This window comes from Phalacrocorax carbo, chromosome 3, assembly GCF_963921805.1.
Source record: "Phalacrocorax carbo chromosome 3, bPhaCar2.1, whole genome shotgun sequence".
NCBI lineage: Eukaryota > Metazoa > Chordata > Aves > Suliformes > Phalacrocoracidae > Phalacrocorax > Phalacrocorax carbo.
The window spans coordinates 92,660,079-92,684,269 of NC_087515.1; the positions used below are offsets into that span (position 1 = coordinate 92,660,079).

Consider the following 24,191-nt stretch of genomic DNA (forward strand, 5'->3'; position numbering starts at 1 on the left):
TTACAGCAGCAAGGGGGTGGGAAATGGTGCCCTTCTGGACAGGCCACAGAGGCACATCCCTGGGTTGCATAAAAAGGAGTGTGGCCAGCAGGTCGAGGGAGGTTATTCTCCCCCTCTGCTCCGCCCAAATGAGGCCACATCTGGAGTACTGCATCCAGGTCTGGGGTCCCCAGTTTAAGAAGGACAGGGAACTGCTTGAGCAAGTCCAGTGGAGAGCTACAAAACTGATCAGGGGAATGGAGCATCTCCCTTATGAGGAAAGGCTGAAAGACCTGGGTTTGTACAGCCTGGAGAAGAGAAGACTGAGGGGGGATCTTACCAATGCTTATAAATATCTAAAGGGTGGGTATCAAGAGGATGGGGCCAGACTTTTCAGTGGTGCCCAATGACAGGACAAGGGGCAATGGGCACAAGCTGGAACACAGGAAGTTCCACCTAAACATGAGGAAAAGCTTCTTTCCTGTGAGGGTGCCAGAGCAGCGGCACAGGCTGCCCAGAGAGGCTGTGGAGTCTCCTTCGCTGGAGACATTCAAAACTCACCTGGACACGTTCCTGTGCCCCCTGCTCTAGGTGTGCCTGCTCAAGCAGCGGGGTTGGATGAGATGATCTCCAGAGGTCCCTTCCAACCCCAACCGTTCTGTGATCCTGTGATCCTGATTCCTGTCAGGGCAGGCAAAAGGGACAAAGGCAGGCCGCTGGTCGAGAGGACTTGCCTATGCCATACATCTCAAAGGAGTTAAACAGCACTGTCTGTTTTCACTCTCTGGTATAGATGTACAGTTCTTAATATTATCAGCTGTGGAACAGATGTTATTAATCAACACGATAAGCAGATAACCCAAATAACCCTTCATCAGTCAGCTCATCTGCAAGTGACTGAGGGGAATCCCTACAGCCCTCATCAGCTTTTGAATGTGAGGACGCTGCCTGTCTTTAAAGACTCACAACCACATAGCTGGCAGCCTTACACATACTACTACAGTCATAACCCTCATCATCTTACTTCCCTACATGCAGCCAGATGGTTATTCATTCCCTCTGACTAAACTTCACCCTAGTGGTGAAGTGCGTGCTGCCTGGCTCCGTTACACCCTTCCATCGCCACCGCCCTCGGTGAACTTTCACCGTCCAGACTAAGTGCAGACCTCAACTTGCTGCCAAATACGTCCTTAAAGCTTTCTTTACATTTTAATATTGATCATTTATTTTGAAATCCTGCAGGTCTAGTGGAAGGTATCTAGCAAGAGCCATAAAAAATAATCAGGACACTCAGTGCTCATTTTAAGCTTTATTTATATCTTGTGGAAGTCATTGGGAGGCTCTCCACCTAACTTCACTGTCCTCTGGAGCAGAGCTCAATATCAGCAATATAAAGTCCAATCCTGTAACAGGAATTCAGGTATCAGTCTTGCAAAGATTTATGACTATGCATTACTTTGCTTTCATGAGAGTGCTTGTTGAAAAGAGTAAATTTCATCAGAGTAAACTTAGGTACAAAGGTTAAGATTTTCTGGCTTCAGTGCTATCTTCATTTGAGCGCAACTCTTACTGTAGGAACGACAAATCAGTGACCAACAAGTTTTTACTGGTTAATTGCTTCTGACCAACCAGCAAAAGAAGCAAAGCAGGCAAACTTTTTTAATGTTGGTTGGTAAGGTAACTCCAAGCAACTTGTTAAAATTCTGTGATAGGTGAGTAATTACAAGAATTTGCTGGAAAATCTCCATTACCTTACTCAGTGAATTTCCTTCACACTGTAGGATCATTTCTGACAAGGTGTTTACCTCTGTTGCTCTAAAGAGGTTTTTTTTAAAGATGGAGGTGTTTACTTCCCTATTTACTCCCTACTAGAAAATATTGTTTTTAATGTTCTAGTTTGGCCATACTGTTATTATATGAAAGAAATAGAATCAGCGCAACTCACTGCAGCTGGTTGTATTTGATTCTGTCACAGCATTAAAATATAGCAATAAGTTATAATATTAATAACTCCTGCCTTCTCATATATTTCTTAAATACAGTGAAGTAGAAAAAAGATAGCAAAGTCTGATTCTGAAGGGTACTGAATGTCATTTAACATTGTTAGGAAAGATAAAACCAGGCAAAACCAGCACCTGTTAGAAGAATCCAAAGGCACTATTGCATTTTGAATGCCCTAAACTTGTCCCAGCCAGCCGAGCCAATGTACATTTTTCTTTTCATATTTTTAGACTCTCTTTTGTTCCTGTAGCCCTTGGGTGAGCAGACTCCTACCTACAGCTTGAACTTCAAAACAGAGTCTGAGCAGCCAAACACATGGCCAGACCTGATAGACCCAAACTGAGCCAAAGTGCCAGAGCTCACGGAAATCCATCACTCTTAACAGAGTTTCTAGCCAGCACTTCAGCAACTTTGTTCCACACATATTTAGAGACACCATCAAAGTCACAGCAGGGGACTTCCTGCCTGCATTCAGCTACTTGACAATGAATGCAGTGACTTAATTAAAGTGTCCTTTCAAACACACTTTGAAACAGGTTTTGAACAATCTCAAGCTGTATTTCAATGAATTTTCATGTAATTCTCAATTTTTATAAGTAGATTTATAATATTTTGGACTAAAAATCTTGCACCTGTAACTTCTCAGGATCAACTTTGATGAGCACCTAGAATCCAGACAGCTTTTTCATTTCTCACTTTTGCTGCTGTTTCCGTACACACAAATAAGCTAGTTCTGTCACAGAAATAATCCAGAACGTTAGGAAAAATAAATATCACATTGAGAAGTTGAAGATTTCAAAGCTTGTAGAGCAGCCTCTTACTTTACATGGCTCCTAAGCAGGGAACTATTATTCTGTGGAGGCTAAAACCTATCGCACATCGCCACATGACATTTTGCACTTTCAGGGGGTGTATAGGTTAAGACTGGCCATCACCCTCCATCCTGCAGCTGTAAGTGCTGGTAAATGTCCTGAGGCCATACCTTTAACTCCATTTCTATTGTACAGTTATACAAGTGGCTTGAAGACCAAATGGTGCAAACATGTAGTTAAGTAGAAGAAATGTAATAATTTTAAAACATTGTTAACATTATTTATGAGCAGTTTTCCATGTTTACAGGAGGTACAGAGACACTGCATTCTAAGACTGGAGTTGAAAATGTTAGTTCATGGGGGACAAGGGGTGTTTCTAAAAACTTCATGGTAAGAATGATTCATTGTTATGCCAGATTTTTATGAAAGATTAAGCAGAACTTTACTGCTGCTAAGGTAACAAAGAACTCACAAAACCAAGGCTTGCGAATATGTGAAAACAGAAGTTAAAAAGTATGACTTTGGACATAGAAGATTCTAATTATGAGAAAAGATTATTTGTATAGCAAGATGCAACAGGCATAGGGGAAAAATCCTGGAGAAATGGAATATTATGTTCAGGACTGAAAAAGTGGCTAAGGTGGCTTTGTCTCTCTCCTGAAAGGAGCAGCCTGCCTGAGGCATTTTAGAAGTTTGCTGGTCTGTGCATTGCTGGTACCCATCAGTTATTTCTCTACATTCTGTGAGACATTGCTAAAAAGTAGTAAATTCACATAGACTCTGCAACAATCCCAGAGCTGAAATTTCTAAAGGGGTCTTTAGCACTTTATAAAAATTCTAAGTATCAAAACGTGTTGAAAATTACTCTTTTAGAGTGTCATCGAAACTCTGACAGTCCTGAGCAATCTTCCTGGGTAGAAATGTGACCATTGTGCTAGGGAGCAGCAAAAGAAGAAGATAAATAGAAAACAGAATGCTCCCGCTGCAATAGAGCTATGGAGTATCATCAGCTGGTCTCGCACTTGCAGACCCCAAGAGAAAGTAGATAACTTAAAGGGTCTAAAACATACAATAGACAAAGTAATGTGATGTAAGTATAGGATTGTTCCACTTGTTGAGTAATGGCACCCAGTGTGGTGGCTGATAGCCTATAAATACCTTGGCTAGACACAACTTGAAAGCATATAAAGGAAAGCTCTTTGGAGCCTGATTCTCCACACACATCCTAGAAGCCACTATATTTTTAAGGTTCTTGTTTAATCACAGAAGGAACCTCCAGGGTACACTCTCTGTTGTGCATCGATGCCTGTTGTCATGGGTTGGGCATGATATTACGACTCCTCCTCTACATGCACAACAGGTCAAGCAGCTCATAGTCAAGATCACCCTATCCCTTGCAAAAATAGGTTCAGAGGTTTTGTAAGTCACACTGGAGTGTCCCAATAACAAACTCAGTCTCACACAGGGCTCTGTTTTGTCCAGAACCTTGACTATGGCCAGAGGTTTACATTCAGAGCATTTCACAGCTTTCCCCACAGTCAGATTTTAGAGATAACGTCCCAAGGTAAAGCTTTTTCTCTTTTGACTCAAATCACCCTGAAGCTACTACAAATCGCAGGTGTTAAAGCAGGCTCTTGGGAAGAGATGGAGCTGGAACAATTTTGAAAAAGGTTTTGATTCTTTTGATTTGCATTCAGAAATTTGTGGGTTGTTGAGGAAAGCGGAAAGGTAGGGCTGTTCTTTGTACCATCCCTTTACAATCAACAGAAAACACAACACAAAACAAAACAAAAAAAACAAACCCAGAGAGCTGAGTAAGCCTTCCTTCAATCTAAATATACCTAGAAAATCCCAAAGCTGTGTAAGAGTTCATTCTTCTCAGCTGCTGCCCTTTAGTTGAAGCATGACTAGTTGTTAGTATCTGTGGCTGCTTTGACTCCCTCCACGAATTCCCAACACTAAGGACCTTTGAAAAGAATAACATTTCCTGCGAAATTCATCATCTGACATGGCTCAGTCATCTGACTTGCAACAACTGAACCTGGAGGTAGAAACACCTTTCATGCTCTGTATTAAATCGTTCATCATTCCTTAAACTTACAGCTACCTTGTGTAAGACGTGCCAGCATGCATTTTGCACTCATGTCTTTAAAGATCCCACCACTGCTGAAGCTGGTGGCTCTGACTGAGGAGCAGGAATCCAGGCAGGTTTCAGTCGGTGCCCAGCCTTCTACCCCACCCACTCTTTCAGCCCAAGATATTGCAAACAAATCAGGCCTAATAATGTTGAGCCCAGTAGGTTTGCATTTCTTGGTGAAACCAAACTTGGGAGCAGCCTTCTCTTTTTTTGAATTTTTTTTTATTTATTTAGGGAACGGATTTATTTCTTCTAATTTGAGCAACCCTTAGTAATCTACATTACTGCAGAGGGATGAGGAATGAAAGCCCCCACAAATCTCATTTCCCCATCTGCAGTTTCAACAAAGCTTAAATTAGTGAGCACTCGAGATGCAAAGTGCACTCAGGGAGCAATCATAGAGCATTACATTCCTGCCAACCCCTTTCCGGGGGACCCTCTGCCAAGCCCTTGGAAAAGCAATCTACTACCATGTTCATTCTGGCCGTTTTCCAGCTGGTTTTCCACGTCTGTCCAGTTCCACGCTGACAAGGCACTTGAGAAGATTCATCTCTTGCAGGATGCAGGAGAAGTGGGTCAGCAATAATATTTACATATACAAGGACAAAGAGGGAGAAACCTTGTGGAGAATAAGAAGCAGCTGAGTACATGAATACTGGCATATTTCCTAAAGTGTATGCACCAAATAAACTAATAATAGTTATTATTTTTATAGTACTTACGAGGTTTTCAGATGTTTCACAGAACAGAGAGGGGGGAAAAAAATCCCAAACCTGGAAAGCTGACATAAATTTAAGGGTAAAGATTATTTGTGCACTGCATTTCAAGCATGGGTTCAAGCCCACAAATGGAAGCCACACTTACATCGCGGGGACACAAGACTGTAGTCGGACACAGGTTTGAGCTGACCTTTAGGAACCAGCAAGGAAGAGTTTTTGGCCCACACTAATCCTCAGCTCCGAGCCAAAGGTATCCCTGTGTGCAGTGTGGGTGGCCCAGGCATGTTGTGCTGGTCCCTGCCCTGTCGCAGGTGTACCCTGTCTTTCTGGAGGTGATGCTGCGTGACTGACAGAGCCCTTCCCCACAGACAGGCTGTGTAAATGGCATGAATTTAACTCCGTAAAAGCAGCACAGATGGCTGCAGCCAACCTACTGACATCCTTCTAGACTAGGGGTGTGAAGCCCTGTCAGCATCGCAGGCTTCGTGGGCAGGGGCCAAGGAGAATGGTGATAGAGGTCGGGGTGGGGAAAGCGCGCAGGTCCTGTCTCCCATCTGGAAAGCGGACTAGCAAGTGGGAGCCAGAGCTGGTGGAGGGAGAAGGCAGAAAAGGAAAATGCGGCAGCAGCAATGAGGCATGTGCAGCAGGCAGGTTGTATTGACCTATGTGGGAACTGATAGCAATTTCCTGAGCTAGTTTGAACAGAGAGGACCCTCTGCTGCCTGGACAGAAGCGAAAGAGATGTGGATTCAGAGCAGGAGCACACCAGGCTGGAGGCAATGTAAGCCAGGCTAAATAGCAGCTAAATAAATGAGAAACCATACAACTTCTCAAGAGTTGCATAGACAAAACATTGCCCTTCCATGTATTGCCTTATTAGTCTTGACCCAGGCTCTTTTGTGCTAAGCATGGACCTGCCTGTCAAAGCAGATACACTTCTTGTATTCTTTGATAAAGTAACCCTTCGAAATTCATTAACATTTATTTATTCCTTTCAGATTTGTAGCACAAAGTTTGTTACATTTTGCATTTCCACATCCTGTTTTTTGCACCACGTTTTCCCAGATCAGATCTTCAGCGCAGCTGTTACTCTGTCTCAGAGCTATACGAGATTTATTTTCTACTGCCATAAAGGTAATAGGGAGGTAGCAGTTGGGAAGTAATATTTTCCATAGAGGACTAATTAACCTATAACTGTTGTTCAGTTCTAAAACGTAAAGTGGTGAAAATGCTAAGTGGCATGTTTAGCACTTCCCCAAAGTTAGCTACAAAACTCGGTACTGTTACCCCTGCTCACATTTGACCTTACCAGCTCTTCTTTGCAGAAAAACTGACGTTCTTTGTGTCCATGTTTTCCCATTGGGAGAACTGCCGGTTGACACAATAAGTGTGTATTACTTTTGTCAGTGAACGCACAGCTTAGGACAGCTTCCAGACTATTCAGAGCATGACTTGGATGGTAGGAACAAAAAACTAATTCAACCCATTTTTTTTAATTAATTGGAAAAGGATGGTGAAAGGCATACAGCTGGTCTTCATCGGAAATCTGTAAAACAAACATGGCAAGCCAAATGAGAAGTTATGAGAGGTTAGCAAAATTAATCTTGCTGCAAGAAATATTATTTGCTCGATTCGTCAAAACCATCTTCTCAAGATACATACTTTCTGTTTCACTAAGCAACAGACATATCATCCAGCCAGCAGGGTCAAGCCTGCTGTTGTACTAATGGCATGGCAAGGGTAAGCATGTCGAAGCTGCTATTGATTTTTTCTAAATGCAGCTGGACTGAACTAGAATTACTTTCAGAATAGCCGATATAAAATAACTAATGAAGGTATGGCCAAACAACTATGTTGCTAAGCCTGACAGCAACGTTTTGCTCTCAGAGGCTTTGGGGGATGAATTGGAGTGCAGAACAGGACCCTGGGCAATGTGAAAATGCTAAGGAATAGACTAAATTTTAAAAGCAAAAATTATTAAGGAGATTGTTTGGCAAGTAGAAAAACACCTCACATCTTAAGGTTCACAAAAGCAATGCATGCAAACTAGCCTATTTTAGACAGCATACCTGTCTCCATCGTAACCTATTTTAGCCATGAATTGGTCAGCATAGGCTGCTCTTAGATAACTCCTGAAAAAGAAGCTACAGGTTTTTTTAAACCTATTTTTAATTATTTCCTCACTTGTATAAAGGCAGTTGCCTTTTGACCACAAATGGACAAATATGATACCAGCTGTATCAGACCCTAAGTGGGTGAATATCTAACACCCAGTCTACTTTCTACACTTAAAAAACCAGTTCTATTTAAAATAACAGGAGGTAACTTTGACTCAGTATGAACTTTCTAATGTAGATGACTGCAGTCTAGGAAATTCTGAGAAATACTAAACTGAGCACAATGGATACCTTGGTATCATAATTGGAAGCATTTCTTAATGGAGTCTCAATAATGGGACATATAACAGACCGTTTCACAGAGTTTTTGGACAACAGGATAGGCTGCACTGGAGGCCAGCGTGAGGGGTTCCTCCTGAGACCCCTCACATCATCAGTGGGTCAAAGACAAGCAACGGTCCAGCAAAGACCTCAAGGAAGACTTCACAGAAAGGAAAGAGGCGTATTGTTTCATATGCCCACAGATCCAGTTTAACTTCTTCATTGCGATTCACTTGCCTGCCTCCCCATGTAATCACTAAAGCCTGTACCTGCAGTCCTTGCTCCTGTTGAGCAGACCTCACTCAGACAAGTAGCGTTCAGCAAAATAAATGGGACTATCTGCATGAATGAATGATACTCAGCAAACTGGGTTGCAGATTCAGGTGGTGAGGTAACAACTGCGAATCAATGTGGACTCAAAGAGCAGACTTTTCTTTGGGATATAACTGGTGAGGGCCTTACAAACCTACCACAGCATGATCCAGTGCTCAGACACTGGCCTACGGGCCAAGAAGCCTGGCCTGATTCTGATTTGTGCAGCCAACCTAGTGTGTAGTAGGTATATCTTCTTTAGAGCAATTTCTAACAGCTCCTCTTTCAATATTTCTTTTGGGTTCTTTCCATTTTGTCACTCACTGGGATGCAGCCATCAAGCATGACAAGCAGTAGATAATTGTTAGTCATGGTTTTCATACCTACAGACATCTCCATCTTGCCATGATTCAGCTTTGGCTGTGGTATCTTCACGCTATCTCCATGTTGCTGCAATCTCCAAGCCTGAGTTGTCTCACCTGTTTATCTGAAAGCTTAATCTATATGTTGAACCGAATAAGACCGATTTTTATGGGACTTGGATTTAATGACAATCACAGCTGAAGGTGTAGTTTCTCTCACAGGCTGGAATTCATGTATTAAGAATAAACCCCTTAGGAATTCAGAGCAGATTTCTTGTGAGGCTGATCAAAAACAGTGCCGTGAACTTCCCCAGGAGCTAAGAGCTATTTATACTTCTTGGTACAAGTTACACTAACAAATAAGCAAAACCAAGTGAACTGAGTTATAATGTTTCTCCTATGTTTGGAGCTCGGTGAATTCCAACAGAGATAGGAACCTTTGTCAGTGAAGCAAATCTTTTTTTGTCTCTTACATGGAAATTCATGTCTTGCACTAATATGGGAAATGAAAGACTGTTCCCAAATGGGTTCAGTGCCACAGAGCTGGTCCTTGCACAGAAGCAAAGAACCTAAGGATATTACTATGGACTTATTAAATTGGAATTGCACATACCTACATAATACATTTTATTATACTTACATTATTCAGGAATTTAGGAGACTAGAGGAGAAAACAAAAAATCCTGCATACAGTCTTAATCTCAGCTTCCCACTCAGTGATTCCTTCTCTGACCTTGGAGGTTTTTGTGGTATTGATTTGTAGCATTTCCTAAAACATTACTTCTTTTCTAAAGGTTTTGCTGACCTGATTTTTTTGGAAACTATTTCATATTTGTTTATTTTAATTAAAAAAAAAAAAAAAAGAAAAAGAGTTTGGTTTAGTTCTAATGAATGATTCATAGCTCCTGCAGATCATCCAGGGACGCCCTTCACAGTTAATGATTAAAATGCAGTAATAAAACATGAAATGTTTGAAAGTCAACAGTGATGCCTCTGAAGGTAGATCTTTGACAGAAATTGCTGACAGCATCAGAAACTCTCCCTCTATAAATATATATTCAAACACACTAATTTATCTTCCCTCCCCCCCCTTTGCATTCTCTCCCTTGCAGGTGTCTTCTATATGTGCCATTTCAGGTCAATACTCTAGCAAGAAAATAGTTTGTCTATAATTTAATTTAACATTTTCTTCCTTAATTTAAATTTTTACTCATTTTTAGCCTGCAGTGATTATTTGCATGGAAAGAAATTGTCTTCAAAGGCTATATTTAGCCTGATATATCGGATTAGAAATGTAAGCCAATCATGCAAAGAGGTTAATTTTAAATCCTGTGGAAATTGTACCACTCTATTCGGTTTTCTCAGTACTGTCACCCATCTTGTTTGAGATCATATGACCTTTAACTCCAGTGTCAAATGTAATTTCCCACCAAAAGCAGTACAAGCAATCCCCTTAAAATAGGCATTTTAGAGTTTGTAAGGAGAAGCCTGAGCAGATTTTTTTTTTTTAAAGCTGATGATCTGAGGGCTCTGATTGTGTTTTAAAATATGCAGAGAATGAATAGAAAAGTCAAGGGAAAAAAAGCAGAAACTTGTGCTTGTTCTCCTTTTCCTACCACAAGCAGTATTCACCAATCTTACTTCGGGGTCACCCACCAACACTGGTAGACCTGCACTTTAGCCAGTGCTGTGTTTATTAGATTTAGCCGATGTTAATATCAGTTATTATGGAGTTCTACAGTTGCCTGTACTGCTTCCTTCCACCTCAGTTTGCCCCCATTCTGCACACCCCACCCCCCCACACCCCACCCCCAAAAAAAGCACCAAACATTTTGGATTTTTGTTTTTTAATAATATCACTGTTTTCTTGGCAGTGACTGTCTAGGGATGACTATCACATTCATCATCCCCATCAAATCTATTTATATCTATTGGTTAAAATTCAGCTTGTGATCACTGAGCTGCAGATGGAGCTCCCCGAACAGCAAAAGGAGTCCATGCATCCGTGCCAGGAACAGTTGGAGCCACAGTGGAGAGGGGGCTGAGAGGATCTGTCATTACAGTCTTTATCCCTTCAACCTCAGAGAGGTGTCTTAAAAGAGGCAAAGACTGCTACCTCACCTGGGCATTAGTGTCAGGGCTTTCGGCAGGCTCAAGAGAAACCTGGTTATTCAGGGCTTTTTGCAAGGTGACATGAATTTTACAAGTAATTAAAGAGAAAATATAGGGAGTATATGTGATTGCCAGTCTTCCAGGGAACTATTGACAAAACACTAAAGGGGTGTATTTTTAAAGTATGGAAAACGCAGGGTAGAAGTTCTTTTTTAAATGTGTTTTTCCAGCAGAACTCATTAAACGAGATCAAGGCATTTCCATTCTAACCTATCAACTTCTGGATGATCTGCCACAGGGATATTTTTGTTTTCTAGGACATGGGCTCACTTGAATATTTAATTTCTTAAGTGCATGAACAGGAGCTGAAAAAAAGGTTTTGAGAAAAGAAGGAAGGACCAGATAATCGGCGAGGATATGCTCCTCCAAGGCCATGAGTCGTGCAGCAGGGTCCCCATCCCCATACATGGCTGCACTGATTTCAGAAGGGCTCCAGATGGACACCAGGGTGTCTCCTCATGGAGCACCACAGAATTAGGCTAAACCAAACATATTTAATATGATCTCGGACAGCTAAGCTGCTTATCACTGTGTGTCAGATAATACATTATACAGCTGAGTGGCTAATAGATCAAACAGAGAAAGGCTGATGGCAGGGCATTTTCAGCTGCTTTGGATTATATTCCCCCTCTAGGAATGACACTGAACTTGGAAGGCGCAGGAAAGATTCTCAGCTTCCTGTTTTTCTAGAACACCTGCTTAAAAATATGTATATAGTAAATACTGTCTTCTGTATGGAAAAAAACCAGGGCAATCTTAAAAGTCATCATGTTTTATAAATCTTGATATGAATGGATATAAATCTTGATATGAACGGATCTTAACAAGGAGTAAGGAATTAATAATTAGATATACATATTATTACAGAAAATCAGTCAAACATAGAACTCTTTGGTTTGGTTCTGAAATTTATGTTTTCAGTTTCAAAAAGGGTTTTCAATCTACAAAAGCGTAAATGAAATACCATTGCTAATGAAAAGGTATTTGCATATAGTTGTAATGGTGCGCACGAGCCTTCGGTGATACCTGTCCAGTGTACAGCCTGGGAAGGATCAGGATTTCATAGTCACAACTATTGCCATCAGTGAAATGAATGGAATGAACAAGCTAAGAGAATTTGTGTGAAAATAAAGCAGTGGTTTTATTTTCCATATTTATATTTATGTTTCTATTTTTGGAAACTGTGTTTATTTACTTAAACCATACCAGACACTGGAACTTGGCCTCCTTCAGTGTGAAACTGTGACTGTGGCCAGTGCCATGGCTTTCATAGAATCATAGAATCATTAAGGTTGGAAAAGACCTCTAGGATCATCAAGTCCAACCGTCAACCCAACACTACCGTGCTTCCTCAACCATGCCCTGAAGTGCCACATCTACACATCTTTTAAATACCTCCAGGGGTATTTCCCCCTAGTCAGCTAGGACTCTCCCCAGCGATCCCCGTGCACAGTTTGGGAGGCAGCATAGGCCAGGGAGCGCTGCTGGTTTGGATGCAGGTGCAGAGTCCCAGCCTATAGCTCATCCCCCAAATTGCAGGTTGGGTCAGCTCTCCTCCTGCCTGCAGAGACCTCGGTGCCAGACCAAGGCCTTCCTGTTCCCCACTAGTGCAGTAAGGTGGGGGGTTGAGATGTACAAAATAGTTTAGAGGACTTGCGGATGTAGCTTCTGCTAACAAGACTACACCCTTGCACTGCTGTGCAAACCTCCGTGCATGCTGGCTGCTTGCCAGGCACATATGAATTTTAAGGGAATTGAACTGAATTGAATCATAAAGGTTGGAAAAGACCTCTAGGATCATCAAGTCCAACCATCAACCCAACACCACCGTGCCTCCTAAACCAGGCCCTGAAGTGCCACGTCTACACTTTTTTTTAACATCTCCAGGGACAGTGACTCTACCACCTCCCTGGGCAGCCTGTTCCAGTGCCTGACCACTCTTTCAGTAAAGACATTTTTCCTAATATCCAACCAAAACCTCCCCTGATGCAGCTTGAAGCCATTTCCTCTCGTTCTATTGCTAGTGACCTGGGAGAAGAGACCAACACCCACCTCACTGCAACCTCCTGTCAGGTAGTTGTAAAGAGTGATAAAGTCTCCCCTCAGCCTCCTTTTCTCCAGACTAAACAACCCCAGCTCCCTCAGCCACTCCTTACAAGACCTGCTCTCCAGACCCTTCACCAGCTTCGTTGCCCTTCTCTGGACACACTCCAGCAACTCAATGTCTTTCTCGTAGTGAGGGGCCCAAAACTGAACGCAGTTTTCGAGGTGCGGCCTCACCAGCGGAGCTCCCCAGTGCAGGGGCACGATCACCTCCCTGCTCCTGCTGGCCACACTATAAACAGGCCCAGAGAAAAAGGTTTTCTCGTTAAGCGCGATGAAAGGGGAGCGGCCCAGCACGCGGGCCCCTCTAAAAAGGCAACCAGATCGAAGGACAAGGACGAATTTAAAGACGGGACGAAGCTGTTTCAAATCCCTCCATCGCCTTTCAGGGCTGGTTTTACTCTTACAGCGCTGGCCAGGCCGGATCGCTGCCTCCGCCGGTCCTGAAGCCCCACCTAGAGCATCGCCGCGCTACTGCGCCCGCCGCCCCGCCCCGCCCGGCCCCGCCCCGCCCGGCCCCGCCCCGCCCGGCCCCGCCCCGCCACCGGCGCCGCTCGGGGAGGGGGGGACGGCACACAAATAACGCCTCCGTCGCCCTTAAGGAAATGGGGAAGGTTGAAGGAACTGAGGACAAACCGGCCTGCACGGCAATCCCGCGCTTCTGCTGCCGGGTCGCTTGGCAAAGGTGCTTCAATGATTTGAATTTGAGGCTTTCCATAGAAAAAGTTAATGTTGAACCAATATTTTCGGACAATAAATATAATTGCTTGCATAACTACAGGCAGCTTCAGCTAGCAAGTGTCATCAGCAAACTAACAGAAATGCTGATACGGGATACTAATGGAAGAATTAGCGGATTATGGATTTATTAATGTCAGTCGACAAAGCTTCCCAGGAACTCAGACTGTCAAACAAATTTGATACTGTTTTAATGAGATTAAGCATTAGACTGATAATGAAGATCGTGGTTGAAATAGTGTCTTTACCAAACATACAACATAATCTTGCATTAAAAAATAACTCCCAACAGTAACAATGTATCTCATAGTAAATGGTAATTTTAAAAACTGGTTAACAACTGGGCCATAAAAATATACTACAGCTGAAGTGGTTTTATTCCAAGGGACTTCATATTTTGTGAGCTTACGGAGGGATCTGTTTCAGCATGAATTTTTTCAATACGTTTATCAGTGCTCTTGATGAAAACATAGCATTACCGCACATAAAATGTGCAATATGACACACAGATTGCTAACGTGGAAAACAACAAAAGCAACAGTTCTATTGTACAGAATGGCTGATCATTTCTGAGATAAAAAAATGTCCAGTTTTGGTAATGCAGATGAGAACCCAAACGCAAGCTCATGCACCTAAGAATAAAAAACATCATCAGATTTCTAGGTCTGCGGCTGAGTCTTAAAATGCCATAGGGCAAGGAGACTCCAAACCCCATTGGAAGAAATCCCGAGGTGTTAATCCACAGCAGTTGGGTGATGATGCCACAGTGAAAAGCCCTAATCAAAACACCACATACATGAGAATTCAACTGATAAAGTATCTTATTAGGACCAGTGTCATAAGCCCCATCACTCCTCGCACATAATATGCAGAATCACAGAATGGCTGAGGTTATGGGGACCTCTGGAGATCATCTAGTCCAACCCCCCTGCTCAAGCAGGCTCAGCCAGAGTAGGTTGTCCAGGACCGTGTCCAGTCAGGTTTTGAGTATCTGCAAGGATGTGTGCCACCAGTGCTGAGCAAAGAAGGGTCACCTCCCTCACCTGCTGGCAGCTCTTCCCCTCCTGCAGCCCTGTGTGCCCTTGGCTGCCTTTGCCGCAAGGGTGCATTGCTGGCTCAAGTTAACACTCATACATCACGCATGATGTATCCTAGCATGGACTTCACAGAATCACAGAATGGCAGGGGTTGGAAGGGACCTCTGGAGATCATCTCATCCAGCCCCACTGCTTGAGCAGGCACACCCAGAGCAGGGGGCACAGGAACACATCCAGGTGGGTTTTGAATGTCTCCAGGGAAGGAGAGTCCACAACCTCCCTGGGCAGCCTGTGCCACTGCTCTGGCACCCTCAATCACCTCTGTCACCTCTGTCATCTCACTTCATTATACATTATGTTCAGGTGATCAGTACCTAATTATCTCCCTGGCACAGGTACCCAGCTATCCTTGTCACACAGAGGCTGGTCCAGCCTGGACATGACCTCAGAGCTAGGATCCAGTTAAAACCATGGGGTTAGCTGCTTTCAGCATCCTGCTTTTGAGAACTGCTTCGTGGCACTTATTTCACCAGGTGACGTAGTCAACCAGGCCTTTCACATTGTTCTCATGGTGTAGTGTGGACACAACCCACCAGTTCTGGCACATACTGCTATGGTAATTTAGTGCGGTACAATTCCCCCTTCCCCAGAACCGCAGCTTCAGTTACCAGTGAAGATGAGTTTAACTGAAAAAACCAGACTTACTCTGAAGTACCCAAAATAGAGCCTCTCACCTCCTTCTGTAGGCTTTTGTAAGAGCAGTCACCTGCAGCAGCAGGGCAGAGCAGACAGCTGGGGGCACTCACGACTCAAAACTCCCCCATCTGTTCTGCTCAGTTCATCTGGGTAAAAGCACTTCCTTTCACTGTTAGAAATGTGCACTTTCTTGCTCTGAACTAGCTCCAACTTCTAACCACTAAGGTTCATTGCACCTTTTTACTGCTCGACTAAAAGCCGTCTACCACCAGGAACAACAGAGCTTGCTATCAAATGGTGTCTCAACCTTTTTTTTTGTACTGAATCTTCTCTTGGGTGTCTCTCCCTGTAAAATCAAGTTTTATGGACCCCAGCGATTCTTGAAATGTGTTTGTGAAGTCTTTTTAGTTTTTCAACACCTCTCTTCAAGTGTGGATGCCAGAACTGCCTACCTTATTTCAGCTGACAGGTTTCACTTGTGGCACAGAAAGATGTGATGCCACTTTCCTCTCCAAACTAAAACCCCAAGGATCAATACTCCTTATAATTTTTTTATTACTGTAACAAAAATGGACTTAAAGCCCCAGTTACAAGTTGACTCCTTTCTCCATCTCCAGAACTGCAGTAAACTCACGGCCATGAAAGGTGCAGGACAGAAAGAAAGGAGGAGAATCTGCTCTGTGGTACAGGTTAACCCAATCCTTCCTTGAGGAAGCACTCCCCTTCGCCATCTTCTCCCATCTTGTAGTAGCTGGCTCATCACGCTTCAGATGGTGCATCCAGCAGGGAGGCAGTTCATGTCACTCTGATGGGCTACTAGAAGGTTCCCTCTGTGGTGAACAGAACGAGATAAAGCAAATGAGAGTAAAGCCTACTTCACCTGCTCGGTTTGGATGGGCGTTGGATCTCCCTTTTAACTGATGATACGGGTTGTCCAGAGAACTAGCTTCTCGAGCCTAACATTAGCTTTTGTAAACATCCCTTGTGCAGGCCTTCGATCTGTCTGAGCAGGCCCAGGATTTTGCTTTAACTGAAATATCCCTCCCCTGTTTGCTCACCTGCAGTCCAGGGTTGACTCAGTCACTGTCCTTGCTTTTCCACCAACTACCCAGCAATTGATCTCATTATTTACTAGGTCTTAGGAGAGGATTGACAGTTTTGGTTATAAAAACAGAAAGGGAAAAAACATCCAGAAAGCAGTCTTCATCAATCAAAGCATCCTTGAAGCACAGTATGGAGGCACAACATGAATAATAGAATATTCTAGCTTTTTTACTGCCAAAAAAAAAAAAAAAGTTAAACTACTGCAAATCCTGAGAAGATGAAAAGGGCGTTGGTTTAACATTACTTAATTCTACTAAAGAGAATTCCAGGATGCTGATGCATACATTGCAGAGTTCATACACTTCCAGCTGTAATGGCTCAGACTTATCCTAAATAGGATTTTAATAAATTAAGGTAATTATTAAGTCAAGAATGCTGTCTCCAAGTTCTTGTCTTTATCAGTGGTGCCCAAAGTTCCCAAGGCATGTGTTACGCTCAGAGGCATCTCAGCCTTCGTGGTGATGGGGCAGCTCGGGGAGCGTCTCATGGCTAACTTAGGTCTGCCTACACTCCCTTACCACGCTTCACTTGGGAGGCACATGCAGAAATCCAAGGATGCAAGTTTCAACTCCCTCCGCTAACTGAGCAGGCACAAATCCCTACCTCCTACTTGCCCGAAGTCTCTGATACATAAGACTGTGAGCTGAGATGTTGGCACTTCTGCCCCCTCACTGGAAGCGTTCCATTTTGCATTTAAAAAAACAAACAAACAAACACAAAAATACAATTTTGATGATACATTCAGGTGCTTAGAAGTGGAGTGAGTTGCCTAGTTCTCTTTCTGAATCTAACACTAATAATCAAGATGTGTTTATATTTGCAATGAAGGTTTTTTTTAAAGGGGAAGATTTTTCTTCATCACTATATGATGGTTGTGGAGCTGGGACAAAAAAGTGTTTTCAAAGCAGTCACGTTCAACGCTGAGGCCAAATTTATTTTGATATAACATCCATTCTCTTCACTGGTTTCAAAGATACATTTGACCTTATTTCTCTACAACATAATTTATATCACTAAACCCTACAGAGACAGAACACAATTCATTTGCTATCCTAGCACTACAAATGAATTTTAAAGCCAAAAGTGACGGATGTTCAGCAGCAACACACATTGTTTTTGATTAAAGAATATGTCAAAATTATTTGGTTGCTGCATTAATTTTTTTTTTAAGACTAATACATATTGTGAATATGAAATTGCAGATTATGCAAAAGCAGCAGAAACAAGTCCACAGATACTGCGTTTGTCCTTCAAAAAGCAGTTTTCTGGAAAAACATCACTGAAACCTTCTAAGAACAAATGCAGCATTTACCATAAAACTGCCAGATCCTGAACAATCTGCATGAAATTTTCCTCCCAGTAGCACATGCCTTCTGGAGAAAGATGTCCTTAACTGAAATGTCTCCTTCAAATAATATTTTTCTCTAACCAAACATTCAACACTTGTTTTTTCAGCCTCTTCTCCACCTTCCCAGACTTTACTAGGCTCTTTTATTATTTCAATTGCTTTAAAAATACTAGTTGCTAGCCTGTAAGCAATAATTACATTGTTTTAATTTGGGACCCTGTTAAAACACACCTATATCCACAACATGAGCACTTAAAGCTTCACATTGTAGTAATGGAGCATCTTATTTTATTATGTGGAAGTATTAATCCACCATATTGTAAATTATATTCCCGTGATTCACCAGCAACCACTGTTGTTATTCACCTAGTACTTCTCCACAAGGCAGCTGTGAGCTCAAAGTCCAAGCAGGTATACTGAAACAACGAATTTTAACAAATCCATAAAATCTCTGAAATCAGCTAGTGGTGTGAAGTATATGTAAATCTTTCTTTCATTACACTATATTTCCCCTTTAATATTTCAATATTTCACAGTCTTGGAAAATTGTGTTGTTAAAAACAATTCCCCATGAACAATGCCCAACGTGCTTCTTTTATACATCTTCAGGTTCAGCCGAGGTCACGGAAGCCCATTCTCCGTTGCCTGTCAGAGACACAAAAGGGGTGTCAGTAACACCGTAACAGCTCCAACGCCACCGCAGGCAAGAGAATGCTCAGGAAAATCCCCTTGAGGGGGCTGCAACTAGTCATAGTACGAGAAGTGACACTAATAGACGTTCTTTCAAAGAATTATAACACTAAGCTGTAAAAGGTGAGCGGTCGCTCTTCACCAGATGACTTGGGAGCACTTGAGAAAAGAAAGAGTGAAAAGATTTTGAGTCCCTTTAGAGTCCAGGGCATGGGAGACAAGCTTAGAAAGTAATCTTGGGCTTCTCATTTCTCAAGGTAGGTGAGCATGCAGTAGGAAAAGCAGTTGGCCTCCAACCAAAACATAGCTTATTTTGATAAATGCATTAAAAAGTACAAGGAGAACAGGAATGTTTATAGCACCAAAACAGACCATTTAATTTTATTTGCATTAGAATTTAAAATATTTTGACTATATGATTGCAGATAATTGAGAGCAAAGGGAAGGATGTGCTCATACATGGCCTATCTTGTACGTAGGAGAATATTCCAACGTGTGTTGAAGGAAAAAACCTTCAGCTGGACCCTAACTACATCTGTACTCGTGCTCTAATACAGAGGTCTTAATCACATCATAGCCCACCTTTATGGCAGTGGAGAGAGGGAACAAATATCTACCTTGCTACTGGAAACAGCAGCCTCAAATGGCACTCTTGTCTACCCAGATCTGCAGAATTGCTTTGATCCAAAATCTTCTTAGTATCAATTCCTGGATCTTAAACAAAGCTTTTCTGCAGTGCAGATGCAAGATACCACCTCTGGTGTACATATAGAGATATGTCTAGATGTGTTTATGCACCTGCTCCACTGTGCAAGGCAGTATCTTATAGCCTGTTCTGAAGGAAAGCATCAGAAAATGTGAAGGCTGTAGGAGCCAAAAGGGACCTTCTTTGGTATTTCATACTCAGTCTGATGGTTTTCATCAGCCTTCGATCTTTTGCAGAAATTGAGTGCCTAAGTCTGTATTGGATTTGTGTGGCAAGGTTTTGGTAGCGGTAGGGCTAGAGGGGTGGCTTTTGTGAGAAGCCACTAGAAGCTTCCCCTCTGTCCAACAGAGCCAGTGCCAGCCGGCTCCAAAATGGACCCACCGCTGGCCAAGGCCGAGCCCATCAGTGATGGTGGTAGCGCCTCTGGGAAAATGTATGTAAGAAGGGGAAAAAAATATGCTCAATTGCAGCCAGAAAGAGAATATGTGAGAGAAATAACCCTGCAGATACTAAGGTCAGTGATGAAGGAAGGGGAAGAGGGGCTCCAGGTGCCAGAGCAGAGATTCCCCTGCAGCCTGTGGTGAAGACCATGGTGAGGCAGGCTGTTCCCCTGCAGCCCATGGAGGTTAATGGTGGAGCAGATACCCACTGGCAGCCCGTGGAGGACCCCACGCCACAGCAGGTGGATGTGCCCAAAGGAGGCTGTGACCCTGTGGGAAGCCCGTGCTGGAGCAGGCCCCTGGCAGGCCCTGTGCATCCATGGAGAGAGAGAAGCCCACGCTGGAGCAGGTTTACTGGCAGGATTTGTGACCCCGTGGGGGACCCACACTGGAGCAGTCTGCTCCTGAAGGACTGCACCCCGTGGGAGGGACCCAGCTGGAGCAGTTGGTGAAGAACTGCAGCCTGTGGGAAGGACCCACATTGTAGAAGTTCATGGATGACTGTCTCCCGTGGAGGGACCCTATGCTGGAGCTGGGGAAGAGTGTGAGGAGTCCTCCCCGTGAGGAGGAAGGAGCAGCAGAGACAACGTGTAATGGATGGACCACAACCCCCGTTCCCCATCCCCCTGTGCCGCTTGGGGAGGATGTAGGGAAATTGGAAGTAAAGTTGAGCCCAGGAAGAAGGGAGGGGTGGGAGGAAGGTGTTTTTAAGATTTGGTTTTATTTCTTCTTATCCAAACTGATTTGATTGGTAATAAATTAAACTAATTGCCCCATATTGAGTCTGTTTTGCCTGCAACAGTAACCAGTGTGTGATCTCTCCCTGTCCTTATCTCGACCCACGACCCTTTCGTTACATTTTTCTCTCCCCTGCCCAGCTGAGGAGGGGAGTGATAGAGTGGCTTTGGTGGGCACCCGGTGTCCAGCCATGGTCAACCCACCACAAATTCTAAATCTCACAGTGAAGTTTCACATCATGCTGTACTCTGGTTAAAGCAAGCAGCATGTTGCTTTAGCTCCCTCATTTATAGCATCACACATTCTTTAAGTTGCAACTTCTTCAAGAAGTTATGGTATTCAAAGCAATACCATGACGATTTTCCCTTGCCAAACCTGACCACCATCTTTGTTCTGGCAATTCAGGGAATCTGTTCCATCCATCACAGTCATTGTAGTAGTTCCCGCCCTGTATGCCACAGCCATTGCTACGGTGCCATGGAAATCAATAGCATTTTTTCCATATGTCAGGGATTTCCCATCGATATTTACATACAACAATTAAATGAGCATGGGTTCTACTCATTTGAATAAGCCCAGGGGCTTTATCCCTGTTGGCACCTCTGGGAATACCAAACTGTGTGACACTGTGACCTGATTTAGTTTCTGAAGGTTTCCACCCTCCTTTCTGAAGCATCCCTCCCCTCAGTTAAGCTCTGAAGCCAGGGCCATTCCTTTCAAGCCTTCTACCTCCCCCTCCAGCTCTTGAATGAAACACTCTGTTTCAATGACCTTCCCATCCAAGCATGCAATTAAGACATCATGCTTGCTTCACAGAGACAGGAGAAAACTGCAAAACATTACTTCTTCCTCAGGTGATTCATATATTTGTCCTGTCCAAGGGAATCTGAAATACCGTACCATTTATCTGCACTGTTATCAACTGTTACGTGGAGGACAATACCTTAAATACACTACTTGCGGGTTTTAGATTAACAAATTTCTGTCAATTAATCCCTATGCCGATAACAAACAGTATCTGAATTTATTCCAGTCCAGCCACTGATTTGAGTATGTTCACATTATTCTGTACAGAGCAGTTGATAGAGAAGCCTGATGAGATGTCATTTGTCCTGAACAAGAGACCCATATATTCAGTGTAATTCAATACCAGTAGTCAATACCTGTATTAAATACACATACTGCCTAAATTCAATACTATATTACCTACATTCAATAACTGATTAATTAGTTGCTAATCAAGCCCCAAATGGTCATTCATGAAAATTAGTCTATAAATTATCAAAACAAAAAGACGTCTCTTCCACATTTCTTAATGCTTTCTCTTGTTTCTATTAATTGCTTTTCCTGATTACAATTTTCCTAGCTACAGTGGGCATGGAGATGGATTATGAATCCCTTTCATCCGATTTACAGCAGCAACAGCATTTCAGACTCTGGCCTGGCCTGCTGCCAGGTACAAGCAATACATTTCCTCCAGTTGCAAGCAATAAAATTATTCCGTCTTTGTTATTCCGCATTTCCCTGGATCTTTTTGAAGGACATCAATGATTCTCTGCCAGCGTTGCTGTGATGAATTATACGCTTTAGCTGTTTAGCACAAGGGTGAGCTATACAAAGCCACAGGAGGATGAATTTAAAAAATTATCCACATGAATTTTTATTGTTTTATTTTTTTAAACCAATTTCAGAATAGTAATACAACTATAGCAAAAATATTAAGTGCAATTAGGGACACTATCAAAATTATAGAATTCAGGGACTGATGGGGGTTTTTTTTTGCATGCTTCATGCCCATTTTCTGGGACTTCAGGATCAAAAAATTAAAAGCTCTGTGCAGCCTGGGAGACTCCATGTCAGGTCTATGCGTTCCAGGTGCTTTTGTGCTTTTGAAATACCTATTCCTGCCTCCTTTTCTTTTACAGTTTATGTCAACATGTTTATGATTCAATTCTAGCCTACTCATTAAATTACATTTTCAAGAAATTTAATTAAGCATATTCAGAGTTCTTGTGCACAATGTCAGTTTTGAGAATCTCTCAATTCTGACTTTCATAATCATGAATTTTCTTTCTTTTTCCATTGAAATGGATAAAATTTTTCCTCCTAAAATTTATCTTCTGGGGAGATGTCAATCTTTTAATTTCAAGTGCATTAAAACTGTATTTTCTCACATATTTCCTTATAGTTTATTGAGAAGAAGTGAGGAGTTTTGCCCGAAAACACTACCTTGGTTAACAAAACTGGTACCATGTCCTGTTTCCTCCAGGTTTTTTTATTTTCATTGAGTGGTCAACGAGTGTTAATTTTGAACACTTGGAACTGCAGAGTCAGCTGTCAACTGCAAACCTGTCTCCCTCTCCTGAATGTCCCATTTATGCCTTCCCATACAGGCAGGTTATAATAACTTTTATATGAAATGTTCTGTTTTATTCTACTCCTCCCAAATTCTTACATCACTTCCATCTCTCTGCTACCATATAACATATTCCATCAGTAAGCCAGGTAAGCACGATCTGCTATTTGTCTCTTTTTCCCTTATGTCTCCAGAAAGAAGTCTGCTTGACTATATTCGTTATTAGAAGTTAGCATTAGGAAAAAATATACCAGTAACTTGGAGTAATAGAAGCCAATGTTCAGAAACCCTCTTACTTCTTTGTGTAATAAAGCCCAACAGCCTTGTTACGTTGCGCCCACCCTTAAATTCAAGCTTATTTGCTAGCTTTACGCAGTCAAGCTTTATGCTTTACACAGTCAAGCTAGCAAATCCTTTACCCTTTTGTCAGCATAATCCACTTTGCTTTAAGTTCTGGGGCATTTTATAATTTGATACCATTCCTCCTTTTCTTTCCCAGTGGTTTAAGGGGGTTTTGTGTTTAAATAACATCGCACACACAGAGTGCACCTGTATAGCTATATATGTCTATATACATAAAACCTGTCATACACATTATTCATCTAGTTTCCCATCCTGCTTAAAAAATACTCTTTGTTTTAATATTTATCCCTTTTGCTATCTTCTCTGATCAGTCATCACTCCCAGATGCTGCTCTGACCCACAGCCTGATTTTCAAACCCCAGATGATGATAAGCACTGAGGCCACCCAAGGCTTCCCTCGACAGCTCCGCCGCCCCCCACCTCCGCCCCCTCCTTGGCGGTGTTACGCGGAGGATGGCTCCTCACCATACGATGGGTGCTAGCGCAAAGATGGGCTGCTGCCCTCACCCCCCGGGCGCCTCTCTGCTCCTGCGTTTTGACACCCCCTCCGACCGCACACACGCCTCCCCACACAACCAAGATGGCGGCGCCAGAGCAGGGCCTCGCAGCCTGCCGACACCTTGGGGCGGCGCCTCGGAGCGACCACCCCCGCCGGCGGTGGCTCCCCGAGGGGCGGGAGCTGGGGTCGCACAGCCCGGCTCAACAAGGTCCGGCCTCTGCCGCCACCTTAAGCCGCCGCTGGAGCACCACGAACACAGGCAGCAGCTATCCGTTGAACGCCCCTTATGTCTCCCCTCAGCGCCTCACCCAATCAGCAGCCGAAATGTAGCCTCCCACCAATAGGGAGAGACGTTTCCTCCACCCCTACCAATCAGCAGCCGGGATCCGCCGCGCTCCGTCGACCTGACAGGACAGATAGGCAATGGTTGACGACGAGAGC

At 43.1% G+C, this 24,191-nt stretch overlaps 1 long non-coding RNA gene across 1 annotated transcript; it reads right to left on the reverse strand.

The window, feature by feature from the left end:
• Positions 1-13,931: 13,931 nt before the first annotated feature.
• On the reverse strand, positions 13,932-24,028 carry LOC135312641 (uncharacterized). The gene is made up of 3 exons (XR_010372288.1): positions 23,717-24,028; positions 16,565-18,603; positions 13,932-16,336 (listed from the first exon to the last, which is right to left on the reverse strand). It is a non-coding gene; the product is annotated as an uncharacterized LOC135312641 (long non-coding RNA).
• Between the last annotated feature and the right edge of the window lie 163 nt (positions 24,029-24,191).